The sequence below is a fragment of the Saccopteryx bilineata genome, chromosome 4, assembly GCF_036850765.1.
Source record: "Saccopteryx bilineata isolate mSacBil1 chromosome 4, mSacBil1_pri_phased_curated, whole genome shotgun sequence".
NCBI classification, from domain to species: Eukaryota; Metazoa; Chordata; class Mammalia; order Chiroptera; family Emballonuridae; genus Saccopteryx; species Saccopteryx bilineata.
Window position 1 is genome coordinate 121,477,403 of NC_089493.1, and position 18,485 is coordinate 121,495,887.

At 40.6% G+C, this 18,485-nt stretch overlaps 1 protein-coding gene across 6 annotated transcripts in view; it reads right to left on the minus strand.

Moving 5' to 3' along the window:
* LRFN5 (leucine rich repeat and fibronectin type III domain containing 5) overlaps positions 1 to 17,075 on the minus strand; it is a 428,403-nt gene extending 411,328 nt beyond the window's left edge. For 5 of the 6 annotated variants that reach the window (XM_066277863.1, XM_066277861.1, XM_066277859.1 and 2 more), the window contains exon 1: positions 14,981 to 16,620. The gene's annotated coding sequence lies outside the window, so the exon portion shown is untranslated. Of the gene's footprint in view, positions 1 to 14,980; positions 16,621 to 16,823 lie in introns of those variants that run through there. The other variant, XM_066277860.1, reaches the window with a different exon arrangement.
* Positions 17,076 to 18,485: the final 1,410 nt, after the last annotated feature.

Here is an 18,485-nt window from a genome sequence, read left to right on the forward strand (position 1 = left end):
TTAAAAAATATCTAAGACATACTAAAATTTTAAAGAAATTACCATGAACCAAAAAGTTTTTTTGCATAAATTAGTCTGAACTATAAAATCAATTTTCCCAAAAGTAAAGAAAAGAAAGTTATTCATTTTGTCCAGAACTTTATGAACATTTATGTAATATAAAAGGCAAATTTCTCACATAACTAACATTGCATACACAGACCCCTTCTAAGGCACCTTACCTAAAGTTTGTGTTTTTAATTAATTTGATATTATTTTTCTTTAAAGCTCCATTAAGTTTTATCATTTTAAAACTCTAAACAAACTGTATTGGCCCTGCCTATTAGATTAGTTTTAAAATAATTATCTTCAGTTTTTCTAATCATATTAGGATTTCTAAAGGTCATACATTATTTGAGAGGTTTCTTTTAAAATATTCTTCCAGTTAGTTTAAGTATATTTAGATATTCTAGATCTATATAAAAGTTTACTTTATTGTTACTAATTTCTTTAAAACGTTTGTATTTATTGGGAAAGAAAAGTATTGTCCAGATATTGTCTTAGAAGATTTCTTCAATCTTCGGTACTCTACAGAGTAAAACAGAAAAAGATTTACAAGCTGACAATCTACTCAAATCAAATATTACACTCTAATATATAAACTATAAAGATATGCATTTTGCTAGTGCTGTTCAAACATTCTCTTATTTGCTAGTTACTTGTGAAGTGCCGGGAAGCATTTTTTTCTTTATTTTTAACAAAAGGCCATTTGGACAACAACATTAGCCCCATTTTTCAGATGACAAAGTTAATACATACCATAATAAGAAAGTATATTTTAATATATATTACAGCATGCAATGGATGAAATATGTACTTGATTATTTTAGAATTCACTACTAGAAAAAAAAAAGAATTCACCAGTAAAAATTCCAAATGATTAGTACAATATACATTACTTATATTAAACTCTAAATTCCCATTACAAGAAACCAGAAAAAAATATAGATAGAATATTTCATTTTTTTATATTTCAGGGAGATTTTCAAGTCCATAACAAAATACCTTTAATATTTAGGTGAATGTAATTATGAATTCCCACACACCCCCTCAGAAATGTATTTTTTTACTAAAAGTAGAAACACTAAATTTAATAGTATTTATTTTGTTATTATGTATTTTTGTAAATCAATAGTATTGAGAAGCTTAGAAAGCCATTGTAATTGTAGTGTTCCATAGCTTACATCCTCTACCTTATTACACCTGTAACAGTATGCCAAATTCCAGTCATTTGATACATAAATGAGAACATTATGAAATAAAATGTGTATGATGTCCCAGAATCAAGTACTTGTGCAATCTAGATTTAATTTACCAAAGAAATGAATAGTACATATGAACCACTGATACATAATCTTAAAATGAAGTCTTGAAAAAATGACAAAATGTCACTTTGAACTAAAACAAATCCATATGCAATTTGGAGACACAAACACAAATTCTTCCTTAGGCGTTAGGTGAATAGCATTATTGTTTGCATAAGAGAATAAATCTTTTAGGGAGGCTTCTCTAATGCAGTAATAAGGGGGTAGAGAAGAAATCAAGCAAATCAAAATAACACTCATCATGTTAGAAAAAAATATTTTGTGGAAATTGGGAGCATCTGAGGTATCAGTAAAAATCCCCAAAGGTTTATGAAAATAATATATTCTTCCTCAAGAAAATCAATTTACCCATGATAGACAGGCAGCATGCCTGAATATTATAAGTATTTAATATATCCTTGATGAAAGCCCCCAAAATAGGGAGTCAGAGCTGTATCTTCCAAAATAGGCAAGGTGAGTGGCTATGTCTCATTACTTAAGAGAGTTGTCTTATTCATTCCTACCTTATCAATTAATGGCTTAAAGTAACAACCATTTTATTTCATGATTTGTGGGTCATCAACTTGAGCTGGTTCTTCTGCTGGTTTCACCTGGGGTCACTCATGTGACTACATATAACTACTGAAAGCTCAATTGTGTCTGAATGGTATAGCTTAAATTCACATGTCTCTCTGTCGGTCAAGGCTGTCGGGTCACTGTTCCAGCAGCGAAACCATCTTATTCACATGATGTTAACATTCTTCCAAGAAGACAAGAGTGAAGAATACAGAGTCTCTGGAGGGTTCAGCTTGAAAATTATACCTTATTACTTCTGCCATTCCTAATGTTCAAAGCAAGTAGAAAGCCAGTGCAGACTCCAGGAGAAGGGAAACAGATATATTAGTCTTGATGGAAAGACATGCAATGAATTTGTTGCCATTTTGAATTTTCTAAAGAATGTAAGAAAGTAACCACATGAATTAATATAGAAATTATCTGTTCTGTCAAAGATATACCTAGAATTCTAGAATTAACCATCAGATTTCATCTGTCTGACCAGTTTATCATTAAAATAACAGCATAGAATTCTGAAATAAAGGTGATGAAATGTGTTTGTTATTTGACTTTTTTCTGGCCTTGTCTCAAAGGGGAGAAGTAACTGGGATGTGGTGGAGGAAGAGTAAAGCCTAAAGCCCTCATTAAGGAAACATCAGCCTACACAAACCACATGGCAAAGGCGCTAAAACTTGAGTGGAATGTAGAGCACAATTAGGCAAATGTAAATGTTTTAATGATAAACAGTATACACTCTAAGTTCCATACAATCTTAACATTTAAAAAACTCTCTGATCCCTCTGTACTAGGAAAGGTGCTCAAGGGAACATATATTTATTAATTATGACGTATCAGTCAGTTTACAATGGCTTGCAAACTGATTGATATGAGAACTGGTAACTAGAGCAAATCACCCAACCCAGAATCCTCTAATGGTTAACCACAAAGTCCTTCATAAACTTTCAAATATAAAATATGGCAATTCGTGAACTACCATTAAGAGTAAAGAAATTAAGAACGAGGTACTAATTCAGTGGATAGCCCTCGGCCTTGAGAGTGGTTAAAATACATTAAGGTAATAATCAGCAAAATACACACACACAAACCACCTATAAGGGGTAAGAAAAGTAACCACATAGAGCATCTTTTTAGAATCAGAAGAATTTGGATTTAAAATCTAGTCCTACCATCTATTAGCCATATAATCATGGACAAATAAATTAACTGTCCTTAGCCCCAATTTACTCTTCTAAAAATGTGTATAATCATGCCTAAACTCCACAGTCACTCCACAGATTAGAGGAAAGGGAAAGCCACAGCGCCTGCCTAGCACAGAGCACATTCTCCAAAAGTGACGAAGACACTGCCACAGCAGCTCATCACTTGTTACGTATCATTCAAGGTACACGTATCAGCACCTTCCACGTTTTCCACATAAAGCACTTAGAGAAAAACTTATGTGCTTTTCTCAGTGAAGGAGGTCTCTAGAATTTTATTCATCCTTGGACTCTTACTTTCCAAAAATATCTAAAAATCTTGTTATTTTTTAAATAAGCTCCTATCACTGAGTTAAAAAAGAAAGATAGGCCCAATTAAAAAAAAAAAGCTGTAAGAGAAAAAGAATAAATCGAAGAAAATCATACATAGAAGATAAAAAGGGGAAAAAAAAGAAGTTGGGGAAATTTCAATAAAAACTGCCTTCGAGGCCCTGGCCAGTTGGCTCAGCGGTAGAGCGTCCGCCTGGCGTGCGGGGGACCCGGGTTCGATTCCCGGCCAGGGCACATAGGAGAAGCGCCCATTTGCTTCTCCACCCCCCCTTCCTCTCTGTCTTTCTCTTCCCCTCCCGCCGCCAAGGCTCCATTGGAGCAAAGATGGCCTGGGCGCTGGAGATGGCTCCTTGGCTTCTGCCCCAGGTGCTACAGTGGCTCTGGTGGCAGCAGAGCGAGGCCCCTGGTGGGCAGAGCGTCGCCCCTGGTGGGCGTGCCGGGTGGATCCCGGTCGGGTGCATGCGGGAGTCTGTCTGTCTGTCTCTCCCCGTTTCCAGCTCCAGAAAAATACAAAAAAAAAAGAAAAAAACAAAAAAACAAACAAAAAAAAACCCTGCCTTCAACATGTCATGGCTGCCTGACTTGTGGTGGCATAGTAAACAAAGCATTGACCTGGAATGCTGAGGTTGCCAGTTTGAAACAATGGGGGGGGGGGTTTGCCCGGTCAAGGTACATCCAAGAAGCAACTCCTACAAGTTGATGCTTCCTGATCCTCTTCCTACCCCTTTCTCTCTCACTGTTTCTCTCTGAAATCAATAAATAAAATCTTTTTTAAAATGTTTAAAAAAATAACACATGACATGGACTGGTTCCTAAGAGCATTTTGCAATAACTAACATATTCAATGAAGATCCAAAATCATTAAGAGAAGAATAACTATATTTAAAATTAGTTAAATTAGTGCTATTTTTTTTCTTTCTTTTCCAAGTGAGAGGAGGGTAGATAGACTCTTGCATGTGCCCTGACTGGCATCCACTCTGTCTGGGCTCAATGCTCTGTCCATCTGGGGTCATGCTCACTACCAAGTTATTTTTAGCACCTGAAGTGGAGGTTGTATGGAGCCATCCTCAGTGCTTGGTCCGATGCACTCAAACCAATCAATCCATGGCTGTGGGAGAGGAAAAGAGAGAGAGAGAAAGAGAAGGGGTAGTGGGAGGGCTAGAGAAGCAGATGGTCACTTCCCTTGTGTGCCCTGACCAGGAATGGAATCCTGGACATCCACATGCTGGGCTGATGCTCCACCACTGAGCAAACAGGCCAGGGCCAATTAGTGTCAATTTTAATAATGTAGTAGTTACACTAAAAGTAAAACTTATACCCCTGGCCAGCTGGCTCAGTGGTAGAACATCTGCCTGGTGTGCGGAAGTCCCAAGTTCAATTCCCGGCCAGGGTACACAGGAGAAGCGCCCATCTGCTTCTCCACCCTTCCCCCTCTCCTTCCTCTCTATCTCTCTCTTCCTCTCCTGCAGCCAAGGCTCCATTGGAGCAATGTTGGCCTGGGAGCTGAGGATAGCTCCATGGCCTCTGCCTCAGGTACTGGAATGGCTCCAGTTGCAACAGAGCAACACCCCAGATGGGCAGAGCACTGCCCTCTGGTGGGTATACTGGGTGGATCCCGGTAGGGCGCATGCAGGAGTCTGTCTCTCTGTCTCCCCCTTTCTCACTTCAGAAAAAAGAAAGAAAAACAAAAAAGTAAAACTTAAAAAAAATTGTTAAACGTAATGCCTAAAAATAATAATATTCATGATTATGAAGAATGTTGATAGCCAAAAGTCTCATTCTGCAAGTGTACCAGGTTAAGAAACCTTTAGTCTTATTTCCTTCTGATTTCAACTTATTTTTACCCTTCTTAGAAATTAGTAACCTTACATGGAGGCTGGAGGAACAGGCTGAAAGAATTACTAAGAGTGTCATTGTCAATTTAATTTAAAAAATTGAGAAAGTATAAGTGACATAAGCCAGGCAGAGAAAGACAAATATTATATGATCTTACTTATATGTGAAATCTAATGAACACTATAAACTGAAGAACAAAACAGAAACAGAGTCAGGGTCACAGGGACAGCTGTCAGAGGAAAAGGGATAGAGGGGACAGGATCAAAGAAGGTGAAGAGATTAGCCATATCATATATACATAACCCACAAATACAGATAACAGGGCAGCAAGTCCCAGAGTTAAAGGGAGGATGAAGGTAGGGAGAGGGGGCAATGGGGATGAGAAGGGAATGGAAAGAGACTTTGCATGGGGCATGGGGGGCACAATGTGAGGGGGGTTGAAGGCATTATATCGAGTGAGACACTTAGAACTATGTTAATACAATAAATCAAAACTTTAAAAAATGGAAGAAGTAATAAATTAACTGAATAAATATTCTAGAAATCACTATCATCTAGGTTTAAGAGCTAAAAGTCAAAGCTATAAAAATATCATCAATACCCACTCAGACCTAAGGTTGCCCTTCTGAAGGAGTATTTGTTCTTCACCCTCAGCTGCAGCTTCCTCACAGTGGTATTTATGCCATTTGGCATTTTGTCTCAAAAGAAAAATGGTGAGCAGAGTACCTAGCATACATTAAATGCTGAAGAAATGTTTGTTAAAGGACTCAAGGTATGGGCCTTGAGGCATTCTTATCTAGATCAAAAAGCCCATGAGACATGAGACAGTAATGCCATCACCTCAGGATGAAATTAAATCTACTTCATCTTACTTTGTTCTATTTCATGTCTATATTTATTATGAACATCGCTATTACAATTTATGTTTATTTTTCTTTCAATATTTAGTGGAAAAGATTTAAGTAATGTCATCATTATGAGAAAATCATGATAGCAATATTGAGAAAGCGTCTCAAGTATAGATCTCGAGAAGAATCTTTGGATGAGAACCCGAAGAAGAAATTAACCTACTAAAATGGAATCCCAATGGTTAAACAAGAGCCCTGATTTCATGAATAATAAATGTCTAGCAACGAGGGGATCCTCCTGTATACCAGGGAGAAACTCAGACTGAACTCTCAGCTTCCCTCAATATGTTTCACTTATTTCCAAAGTCTAACTTAAACACTGCATAAGAACCCTAGTTTTATCTTCCAACCAATGATGGAGACCTTCCCTGTCCAATCAGAACTGCACAATTTGGAAACCTCATTTACATAAAATGGACCTAATAGAGAACCCCAGCCAGAACTTCTGCTACAAGAGACAGCCTTCCTAATTTAGGTTGTTATGAAAATTTGTGTGTCCTAGGCTGTAGCTCCTTTCACTCGAATAAATGTTTCATTCTTTATATAGTCTAAAATTAATTTTGTTTTACACAGGCAACTTTACTAATGTCTAGACCAGTGGTAGTCAACCTGGTCCATACTGCCCATTAGTGGGCTTTCCAGCTCTCATGGTGGGCAGTAGCGGAGCAACCAAAGTATAAATAAAAAGATAGATTTAACTATAGTAAGTTGTTTTATAAAGATTTATTTTGCCAAACTTAACAAAAATCTGACATAAAGTACTTGGTAAGTAATCATTATTATATGCTTTAACCTGCTGTAACTCTGCTTTATAAATTTTATAAAGTAAAGTTACTGCCCTACTTTATAAATCACCACTACTATGGAACCGGTGTGCAGTTAGAAGATTTTACTACTAACAGAGGTACAAAAGTGGGTGGTAGGTATAAAAAGGTTGACTACCCCTGGTCTAGACTCAGAATAGCAAATACTCTTAATTTTGTTACCCAACGTGGGTTGACAAATTGTAGAGTTCCAGAGGCATGTTAAGAACTCCAAGGGCTTGTCCAGGTTCTAAAGAAAAATAGTAATTAATCAAATAGTAATATTTGACATGCATGCAGATGGAGAGTTACAGCATGTACCTGCTTTCGTTATTCCAAAAGCAAGGAAATAATGATCCTGTTCAACTCCACACTAGTCATCCCAGGTTTTGTTGGTCGTGGTACCATGCATGCTTCAGTGAAATTATAATTTATAACAGTATAATTTTGCATCCCTCAACTCACCAGCAGCACCCATTTGGGATGTATAATATCACTAATACTGTTGGCCCTCATTGTGAAATTAAGACACAGAAAACAGTAATTTCCAAGAAATACTTATTTCTGAAGCACAGGTATCAGGCAGCATACCACAAAATAGCAGGACAATCTCATTATATCTGGCTCAGTGTCTAGGCACCAAAATCTCACAGTAAATCCTCAGTTACAAAATTTAAATCTACCTGAAATGTTCTGAAGGGAATTCTGGGAAATCTAACATATTCAAGTTGACATATCACAAAGCCAAAACAAGGCAAAAAAAAAAAAAAAGTGAGGCAAACAAACTGAAATCCATCTAGAAAAAAATAATGAGAAAGATGATGTAGTTAATATTTATGAGTATAAAAGGTAATAAGGGCTTGAAATTATGACTAGGTTGGGTCCAGAGTTATATGTTTAATCAAAAGCAGAGCAGTAATGTGTTGGGGATCTCAAGTAACTGAGTTTAAATATTTGAGGTACTGTCATTGGTAACTCCTTTCATATTAAAATTAATTAAAAGCCACAGGATGCCTGCCAGATTTTTGGCTGAGCACCAAAGAAAAATTTTATAATATTCCCATTCAAAAATGGAATATTCTACTTTAGGTGGAGTGATTTTAGAATCACTAAAGGTACTAACACTTTGTCAAGATGACCAGTTGGCAGGAATGCTTTAGAGCAGGGGTCTCAAACTCAACTCAGCATGTGGGCCGCAGAGCAAGATCACAGCATTTCGGCGGGCCGCACTAGGTCTACAAAAGGCAACTGTTATGCAACACTTTTCTCACTGCAGTTGAAAACAAAAAAAAAAATCAGTACAACAAGCACAATCGTACATGCAGTTTACTCAGTGTCACAAAACGACCAGAAACTGTAGTTCGCATCACAACTGCTGTTAACTAAGCTAATATCTAGCTAGGATGCTAGAGAAATGAAAAATACAAGTAGGCCCCTAGGCTTACTTAATTTTATCCAAAATATTTTGAACTTTGTGGATTAGTCTGTGGGCTGCACAAAATTGTTCGGCGGGCCGCATGCGGCCCGCGGGCCGTGAGTTTGAGACCCCTGCTTTAGAGGAAATTTTCAAATTAATATATGTCAGAAAAAAACAAAAGTTTCACAATGCTAGATGAGCAAGAATTAAAATGAATTTAAATGTTAATATATCTTGGGTAAGTCTTGCATTCTCCAGTATACCGGAGATTCTACAGTATATATATATATATATATATATATATATATATATATATATATATATATATATTTTTTTTTTTTTTTTGCATTTTTTCGAAGCTGGAAACAGGGAGGCAGTCAGACAGACTCCTGCAGGTGCCCGATCGGGATCCACCCAGCATGCTCACCAGGGGGCGATGCTCTGCCCCTCTGAGGGGTCGCTCTGTTGCATTCAGAGCCATTCTAGCGCCTGAGCCAGAGGCCACAAAGCCATCCTCAGCACCTGGGCCATCTTTGCTCCAATGGAGCCGCGGGAGGACAAGAGAAAGACAGAGAGGAAGGAGAGGGGGAGGGGTGGAGAAGCAGATGGGCGCTTCTCCTGTGTGCCCTGGCAGGGAATCGAATCCGGGACTCCTGCACGCCAGGCCGATGCTCTACCACTGAGCCAACCGGCCAGGGCCTACAGTCTATAATTTTTTAAACCCAGTCACATCTCCAGCTTTATATTTTCTGCTTAGTGTATGAAGAAACTGTACTATGTGACACCTGGTTTGGCTTTAGCATTCCTTGGAACCCTGTGGGTCTATGACAATGCAAGGGATAGGCCTTTAAGTCATCCAATTACTACATCCTTCAGTTTCCCCCTTTACCCTCATGATAGCTAATGATGAGATAATTGATGGTGATGATGATGGTGATGATGATAATGATGCTGCTGCTGATGATAGCATTTAAGTGTATTCTATTATTAGCTTCATTGTAGAGCTGAGGACACAAATGCTCAGAGAGGTTGTAAGACTTGCTCAAGGTTACACAAGCCTGAGACACAGGTTTGTAAAATCCCCAAAAGTTTGTGCTTCTAACCACTGCTCAGTTACAATCTACACAGTTACAATTTCCTCTTTCTCCTAATACAAAGCATAAAATATTGAAATATAATTTAAAATATCAATTTCAAGCTTATGAATTTGTTTTTGTCTTTCCTATTACTAAGAAAATAAGTCTCTTAAGGTCTAGTCATAAGTCATAGTTGTTAAAGTGCCTAACATTCAAACAACCAATACATTTCTAGTATCCTCTACAGTTTCTATAAATAACCCCAAATTGTTAATGCCACAATAAGCACATTTTTATTAATTGAGGCTTTTAAAACTAAAATATCTGTGAATATCAGTGATATAACAATCTCTTGTTATAACATTATATATATTATATTATATCATTATCTATCATTATATTGTTATATTAAGCATACATACTATTGAATTTTGTGTTCAATGTTTGTCATATAAATTAATGTTTTTATACAGATGCCTTAGCACTAATAAAACAAATTCACATAAATCATTTCATAACCTAATTTTATACCATGAGAAAAAGAAATAACAAGAGTTAATTACAGAGAAATATAACAGATTGTACTTCCAAAGAAAATAGAGAAAGTTAGTTCACATGATTACAGAGCTGATATGTTTCCTCTAGTAAATTTTTAATGCAAATATCCTACAACTTTGGAAATGACACTACTAAGACTTATGATAAACCTACTTTTAGATAAGAAATAAGAAATCAACATGGGGAATGGAATCCAGGAGCAACTGGGTGTGTCTTTTAAAACTCTTTAGTATTTCCTCAAAAGAACTGCACAAGGGAAAGTGAAAATACAGAAACAACACTATTTTGGCTTCTATGTCTGATAAAATAAACTGGTCCTTATTTGAGTATATACTGATCTAATTCATGTTTTCTTTCATTCTTTTTCTAAGCATGAAGAAATAATCCCAGAGTTGGAAAATAGGATTTTATAACTTTGTGTATCTTATTACTTTTTTTTTTACAGCCTTTTCTTGTTAAATCTAAAATAGATGCATTATTCAATGGCAATTCTGCAATTGTTCTTCACAGGATTATAATACAAATTTCACAATATTTCATTAAAAGGTTTTTTAAAGCAATTACACACATACTGTCATAAAGAAGAAGAGCATGAGATTTAAGATTAAACATGTTTCCTATATAATCTATATTTTTTTTCCAGAAAGACCCAAATTCATCAATTGGTATTTTCCTCCCTGTGTGACCAAGTTTGTAAATTAACCACTAATCAAAGCCAATTGTTGAGAAATCTTACAAAAATAGTTTGTAGTTAATAATTAATAATAAAGCCTTTTCATGTAGTTTGCTTGGTATCAGTAAAATCCTAGAATGATAGTGCAGTTATATAACCATGTAACTCCATATAATATTCTTCCACTTGTTAATCATCTTAAAAATTAGCATTAAATTATATCATAGCTCAGTCTATAGCACTCTATCAGAACAGTATCTATCAGTACATTATGATGTAAAAGCTTAAATATAGTATTAACTATCTCTGAATTACATTCTTATATTCCTATATCTTTTAATACTTATATAAAATTAGGGTTTCTGTAATTACATACAATTTATGTGGATAGAGCATAATAAGAATGGTTCACCTCTAATCAGAATAGCTTCAATACTTATAATACTACTTAATTTCACCATGCACACACCATGTAATGGACAAATTATACTGCCTTAGGTTTTAAATAGTCCTCAATGATTAAAGGATGCCACAGGAATAAAAATGGGGACTGTAGAAATTAAATGAGTAGTCTCAGTCTCTAGATTTACTAAACAAGGCAAGGCTATGCATGTGTCCATGGAATGATTTAGCAAAATTCCATGTTAGTCATGTATCCTACGGGGTCATAATCACAGTTATTTTAAGGAATAAATTTATATCTTTATACTTCAGTGATACATAAAACTTAGAACATGTTGCATTATACATAAAACTCTGAAAGTAATGCCACAATATTACATTTCTAAGAGAAAATAAAAATCTGTGGAAATAGTTAACAGATTAGACAGTTAAGCCTTAAGAAAATTTCAAATAGTCTTCTTCCCTTAACTCCAAAATTGGCTCAAAAAAGCTTATTAGCAATATTTATTGTAAATATCTCTTAAAATAAATGAGTAGTAGTTTCATGTAGAAGCCGGGACATTGTTAGCTATCTGCAAGCACCTCATCCCACCCATATAACAACACAGCAATAGTATCAGCAGAAAACGAGATCCTAATTTCACCACTTAGAAAACAGCAAAACTCTGAAGCCAAAAGTGCTTCAAGCAGCGGGAGGAAACAACACTGGTTTAAATGGAACCAAGGGAACTGATGGTCATTAATGAAAAGATAAAAGGCAGATATAACATATGATGGTCATTTAAACAACAATGCCATAACAAGATACTGCTTTAACACTAAGAATATATTTAATGAAAGAAGAGACAAAAATAATGGAAAAGGGGATAAGCATGGGGCAATTTTCCCTCAAGTAATCACAGCTGTTGCTATCCCATCTTGAAAAAAGGAAAGAAAAATCACCCCTCGTTGATATCTTCCAGATATATCTTAATGAACCCCTCTGCAAACACACAAAGAAATCTCATACTTCAAAAATGAGGTGTGTGTGTGACCATATGTGTATACATCACATGATTGAAAGAAGAAAAGATGTGTGTGAATCACAGAAGACTGGAGTACATTCAAGGTCATTCTCTTTTTGAAAAAAGAAGGGAAAAAATGCCTTAAAAATGGTCTGGAGGACAGGAGTCAAGTGACAACTTCTTTCCACCTGCCCATCTGCTCACATCTGTTCCAATGGGTGTGCTGACTTTATTATTACTCTGCCCCTAGTAATAGTGACCATAAGAGGGCTTACAAGAAAGGAAGATTTTGCTGGGAAATTTCCTATCAATACCTGACAGGCTTAACCTGTCAGTGAGCCAGGCCAGCTCTAAGTACAAAGCTTCACAAGCACAGTGGATTCAGGTCTCCCAACTGGCTTGCACCTCTCTGTCTCTCTTACACAAGGGAGAAGGAAAGAGAGGCGGACAAGCCCATTACTTTTAAGGAACATGTATACATGTAATTCTGTGCTAGCAGGTCACTGAGGTTAGGACATGTCGTCTAACCCCCTGAGGATGAGGGTACAAGGACAAGACCTAACCTGCGAAAAGCTAAATAGTAAGAAAAGGCAAAAAAAAAAAAAAAAAAAGAAGGTAGATAGGGAAAACATTATTTAAGGTATGCCTTATTTGTTAACAAACATTAAAAATCATAGAGTTTCTGTTGTAAATATTTGGGAGAAATGTGGGAGACGGTGTCCTTTTCAGATTTTTAGCATACACAAGTCAGTTTTCTGTCTAGGATTTTTCTGAGTGATAGGAGAAATACCAATAAATTCACTAAATGAAAAATCCTCACCTAACCTCTCCCAAATTCCCAGTAATATTTAGATTTTCTTTTTGTTTTGTTTTTTGTGGGTTTTTTTTTTTTTTGCAGTCTGTACCCTTTTCTGAGTCTTCAGAAGGGAGAGTGGGGACCTGCTCTTCTGTGAAAGCTGAGTTACCCTCTATATCCTTTCCTGGTTCTCCCTAGAGCCTGAAGTTACAGAGCAAATGGGAAGGGTGGTGTAGTTGCTTTTTCATTGGTATTCCAACTGAGAGCAAGACAAGAGTGTAAATGCACTGATTCAATAAAGGAGACCAAGAGGGACGAGGGGTAAAAAATGAATAGGTGGAAATGTAGGGAAAAAACCTACACTTAGTTGCAGGTTTTCTGAGAAACCCTACAGTATTTGAATATAAAGGCATTTTTGCAGCAAGCTTTCCTTTTATGTTCTTGACTATTCATTTACTAGATGGGGAGGAGCAGGAGGAGAGTTGCAGAGATAGGAAAACACTACTCTCCATGTGTTTCTCTTTAACTCCTTCCCCTCATACCCCTCATATCCCAGGGGGCTACCTCAGCCCTGATGCCAGGGGGCCCTCTGAGCTTTCCTGCCCCGCCCCAAGAAAGTGTCAACGAGGGCCTGGCAGCTGCAGTGGAGGAGCCCAGCCCCCCAAGCCCGCTACATACATGGCCTTGTAGCACCACCAGCCTGTGAGAGCTGCAGCAGCAGCCGAGTTCAGACTACAGAGAGTGGAGGACATCAAGGGAGAATAGCTAGTTGCCGGCTTATAGTCTATAAATGCCATCAAATGGATAGCCATTGAAATGCAGAGAGAATAGGAATGGCAGGCAGCACCTCTACACTTTTTCTAAGCGGCTTCAGCAAAGACAAACCCTGGCAGTCCCAGTCACTGTCTCTTAGAACAGGATGCCCTGTGCTGGGCCTGGCCAAGTCCTCCACTGGGTGCAGCCATCAGGCAGCTCTGGAAGGCAGGAGACTAAGGAGAACTCAGCTCAATTATTCGGACCACCTTCACTATGGAATAAAACATTGATAAGACTATTCTGGAACTGCTCTATCTTGCTAATTCTAATGCCCTCGAGAAGGTACTGCAATTTTCTGTAAGGGACACAGTGGTGATGGAAAAAATAAATGAGACATGGTGCAAGGGTAAAGGGCTTTGGAAGTTCACTAAATTTGTTTTGCCTCAGCCGGCTTTGGGAATCTCCATTTTAACATATCAGATCCAATATGTTAATTAGCCAGTCACAAATCCATCCCACTCCTTGTAAATCAAGAATTTAAAAAAATACAGAGACAAACAAGGGAACCACCATACACAAGTCTCTCTCCACAACTGAGACAATACAGCTAGGGATGGTGTTGGGGTGGTGGTTATGTTTTTAGCCTCACTCCTCTAGGTACACAAATGATTTCTTTCATGGACCTACTTTGCTACATAAAAGCAGACCCCCAGTTAAACACATATCCAGAGGTACACACACCCATGACAATGAATTCTCTTTTATGCAAAGCAAGTTCCAAAAAAAACTCCATTTGGAATTAAAGTCTCCAGATGTGTAGTTCACAACTACTAAAGGATTTGGCAAGCTCAGTAACAATAGGAAAAGGAAAACAATCTGTCTCCAGAGGTAGAGAAGGGTCAAAAAACCATCCCTGTCTGAAATGCTGCGTGGAAACAAACACCCTTTGCACTCCACAGTCTGGGGAAGGTTGGGTACCAAATGGTCCATGACAACCATAACCTGATGGAAATAAGAGATTTTAATCTCTGGCTTCTCCAGATAGCTTTAACATGCTTTTCAAAGCATCAGTCAGGGTGGAGCTATCCATACTCCCTTAGCTCTCACTGCTAGATTAAGTGCTCAGGTATAGATTTATATTCCACTTCCGAGATTTATATTGCAACATCATGGAACGCCCTTGGATACCCAGCTCTTAATGATTTTCAAAACATTAATAAGTAAAGTAGCCTGCAATGCAGATAAAACAGTGGAAACAAGATCATAAGGAAACTGGGTAAGGCGAGAGTAGTCGTTTGCTTGTTACCTGGTGCCTCTAGAGGAAAAGACGGTCGTAGGAGGACTTTCTGCCTGCAGGTATAATCCCGGCAAGGTGGCTCCAGGTGGCTTTCACAGTCGTACGCTGGTTTTCCTCCTCACTTCGCTGCCCTTTGCCATAGCTCAGCACCGGCATCCTAGGGAGTCCCAGAGGCGGCTTCTGCCACTGCCGCCTCTGCCTGCGGGTCGCACTGGGTGGGGAATCCGCGCGATCGCCCCATGAAATCAGTGTTTCTGCGCCCGGAGAGCGGGCAGAGACAAGGCAGCCACGCGCACACACACTCAGACACACACACTCAGACACACTCTCACCAAGGAGCGCGCGCACTCGCATTCACACTTGCACACGCATACCCCGCACAACACGGGGAGGGAGCAATAACAGAGGACCGGTCCTTCTCAGGATCAGTTTGGATGCCCACCAAACTTACGGGCAGCAAAGAAAGTGGTCTGGCATAGCCGGTAGATCACATTTCCTTCAAGTTCTCCTCCGACCTAAATCTGCGTAATTCAAGAGCTGGTGACATTTTGGTGGGGAAGAGAGAACCGAGAAAGGGCTGAGGAAGAGTAGGGGATTTTGTTAAGCAGTTTTAAAAGCAATCCTGTTTGTACAGAAACCAGAACCAGCTCGATGGGCTGAACTTTTGTCTTCAAATGATGTGGACCAAAACGTAAATATCCTTCTTGCCAAGCCAGGAAGGTTTATATGCACAAAAACAAGTCGGCTGCAGGACCCTCTGCTGACCTTGTGATGTACCTGAAAGCAGGTTAATATTGATGCTTTCCAAGCCTCTGGGTAAAATGATCCACACACGGGTCCACAGCCAGGCAGTCGCTCTGAATCCAGCCGGGAAAATGGGTCTGAGCGTCCTCCGCCCTCTTCAAGAACCCGGGCACCAAGGGGGACCGCGGAGTTAACACGTTTGTTTCTGGGTAGATGGATAAAAGATGGGCGCGCGCGCGCGCGCGTGCACTCACACACACACACACACACACACACACACACACACACACAGAGAGAGAGAGAGAGAGAGAGAGAGAGAGAGAGAGAGAGCGAGCGCTAGCTGGAGAGCAGCTTACAAAAAACAAATGCCATGACTTCGAAAGGTAGAAAAGATCCAGAATCCTTCCGGGAAATCAAAGGGCTAGCAAGAAGGTTATGAAAATCTTCCCAGACCTTTCATTGTTCCTTGCTCCTGCGAGTATGTATTTTCAGAAGGTATCGTTTGTCTGCCCCACCCCCGTCCAGTTGTTCTTTTTTTTTTCTCCTGACATAAACCGACCGTGCAAAACGAATTATGTGGATGGGTTGTGCTCTCAGCCCAGCGCTCCAAAAAGTAAAAAATCCTAAGGGACTAGCCAGCTGCAAAACCCTTCAGATCCTCGAGGGAAGAAGGAAAACCACGCGCAAACACACGCACACTCGCGCGCGCGCGCACACACAGAGTCCTTAGTCGGGCCGCTCTGCACACGCTCACCGCCTCCCTGCGCGCCAATGCACTCAGCTCCCCAAACGCTGCCTGCGACTCTAGAGCGAGTCCGTGGCCCAGGCACAGGGATGGCAGCCTAGATTCCCGGCTGCGGCTGCCGCGGAGCTGGGTTCCGGTCCCCAGCTCCCTGCGGCGGCGTGTTCCGGCAGCAGCTACCGCCCAGCGCGGAGGATCTGTGCCCTGAGCTGCAGCATGGAGGCGGTGGCGAGCGCGCGGCCGTGGGCTGGGCCCTCACCAAGGTGACGGGAGCGGCCTCGAAGCCCACACACCGAGAACCCCGCTGGGGCCGCCACGCCACCCTCGCCCCTTGGAGCAGGAATGTTCCGAACGATTTACCCCTACCTGCGGTAGAGGGCCGGCGCAGCGCCTGCAAATCCCTTGGCTAGCGGGGGCGTTGCAGGCAGGGGGAGGGGAGAAGGCAGAAAACCTGGAGCATGGAGGCGAACTTCCAGGGGCTTCTCAATCTCTTCCAATGGAAAACTTGCTGACCCTACGGTTATGGTATAAAGGGATAATGCCCCGGTCAGCTAGCGACTAAGGGCGGTGGAAAAGGTCATTAGTGATGACCCGCCGGAAAGATCTGAAACCGAGGTATTCCAGTGTCTCCTTAGTAGTATATTATGTGGTAGGTTTGCTTACAAATAAATTAGAGGTGGAAGCTGAAAAGAACATTTATATTTGAGAATCAACTGATTTCAGCTTCAGACTTTAGGAGAGCTGCAGTTTGCCACATTTTAGGTTATTAAGGGCAGAAAGCAAGCCCAATAATCATAAGCCAGACCTGACCACTAAGGTCACTGGGACAGGGAACAGGCGAAGCAGGGAAAGGGAGGGGGATGGGGGGAGACTAGATCAGGTCCCACGTGGAGGGGGGTCTCCGCCGAAATTTAAGAGCTTTTCTCCACGATTCTACCCTCACTTTTTCCAGCCAGGAAAGGGCTTCCTCCTAGGAACCCCGAATGAAATCAAGTCATTCCATTCTGCTGGAGCCGGGAAACCTTTCACCAGCAAGTAGTCTTCGTTTACAGCGAGCACCTCCCCTTTCAGCTCCCTTCCCGGCTGGCCCGGACGCGAGCCTGAATCCAAAGAACATGGAAGAGTTGGGGATTGTAGAGAGAAACTGGCTAATAAGGGACTCTTCCTGGTTCTGCACACTTAGCGAAGCCACGTGTAGTGTTCTCATGCCAAGGACGCTCTCGCATTTTGCTACCAATAGCGCTGTCCCGGCTTAGCGTTCATCTGCCGGTTTATACACGCTCAAACTCGAGCACACCCACAGACTCACCCACCCGTAAGCGGCACCCACACAGCCGCGTCCTTGGGGAAGAAACCCAAGGGGTGATACTTCTCGTTTCTCCTCTTTCCTCTCTTCTCCCCCTCTATGTCCGCAGGGCTCCGGGTTCAGTCCGGGTACAGGAATCCCCGCAATATCTCTTGCCACGTTGTTCTGCAGAAGCGTCGCTCTGGGGCTGCAGTTGCCACTGCGCTTTTTTACTCCAGGGAGACTGGCGGCGCCGCGTCTGTGGCACTGGAGGAAGCTCTGGGGAGAGCTCTGCGGGACCCGGACGGCGTCGGCTGATCCGAGTTCGAGAGCTGGGGAGCCCAACTCTAGCAGCAGAGGAACTGTGAGGCGATACCTCACAAAAATAAACAAAAGGGACACCGTGGACAAATGCATCAGCGGACACCGCTGTAGTCCCGGAGACTCTCCACTAAAACTATCAGCGCTGCCCCAGGGCTCTTCCGTCTCCCAAAGTGAAAACGTGGGGTTTCCACGGTAGGAACCTGAAGCGAAACTGAGTATAGGGGCTCCCGGAGGTACAAGGAGAGAGAGTGCTTCCATCTTCGTTTCATTTAAACTTAGTGGCTTCTGGGATTTCGCTGGAGGATGGCGGAGTTGCACCAGCAAGGATTGACAGATACAGGAGAGCACTTCCAAATACTTTAGGACGGGTTGGGGGTGGGGGATGATTCCTCTTTTCCTCCGGGATTGTCTCACTGGCT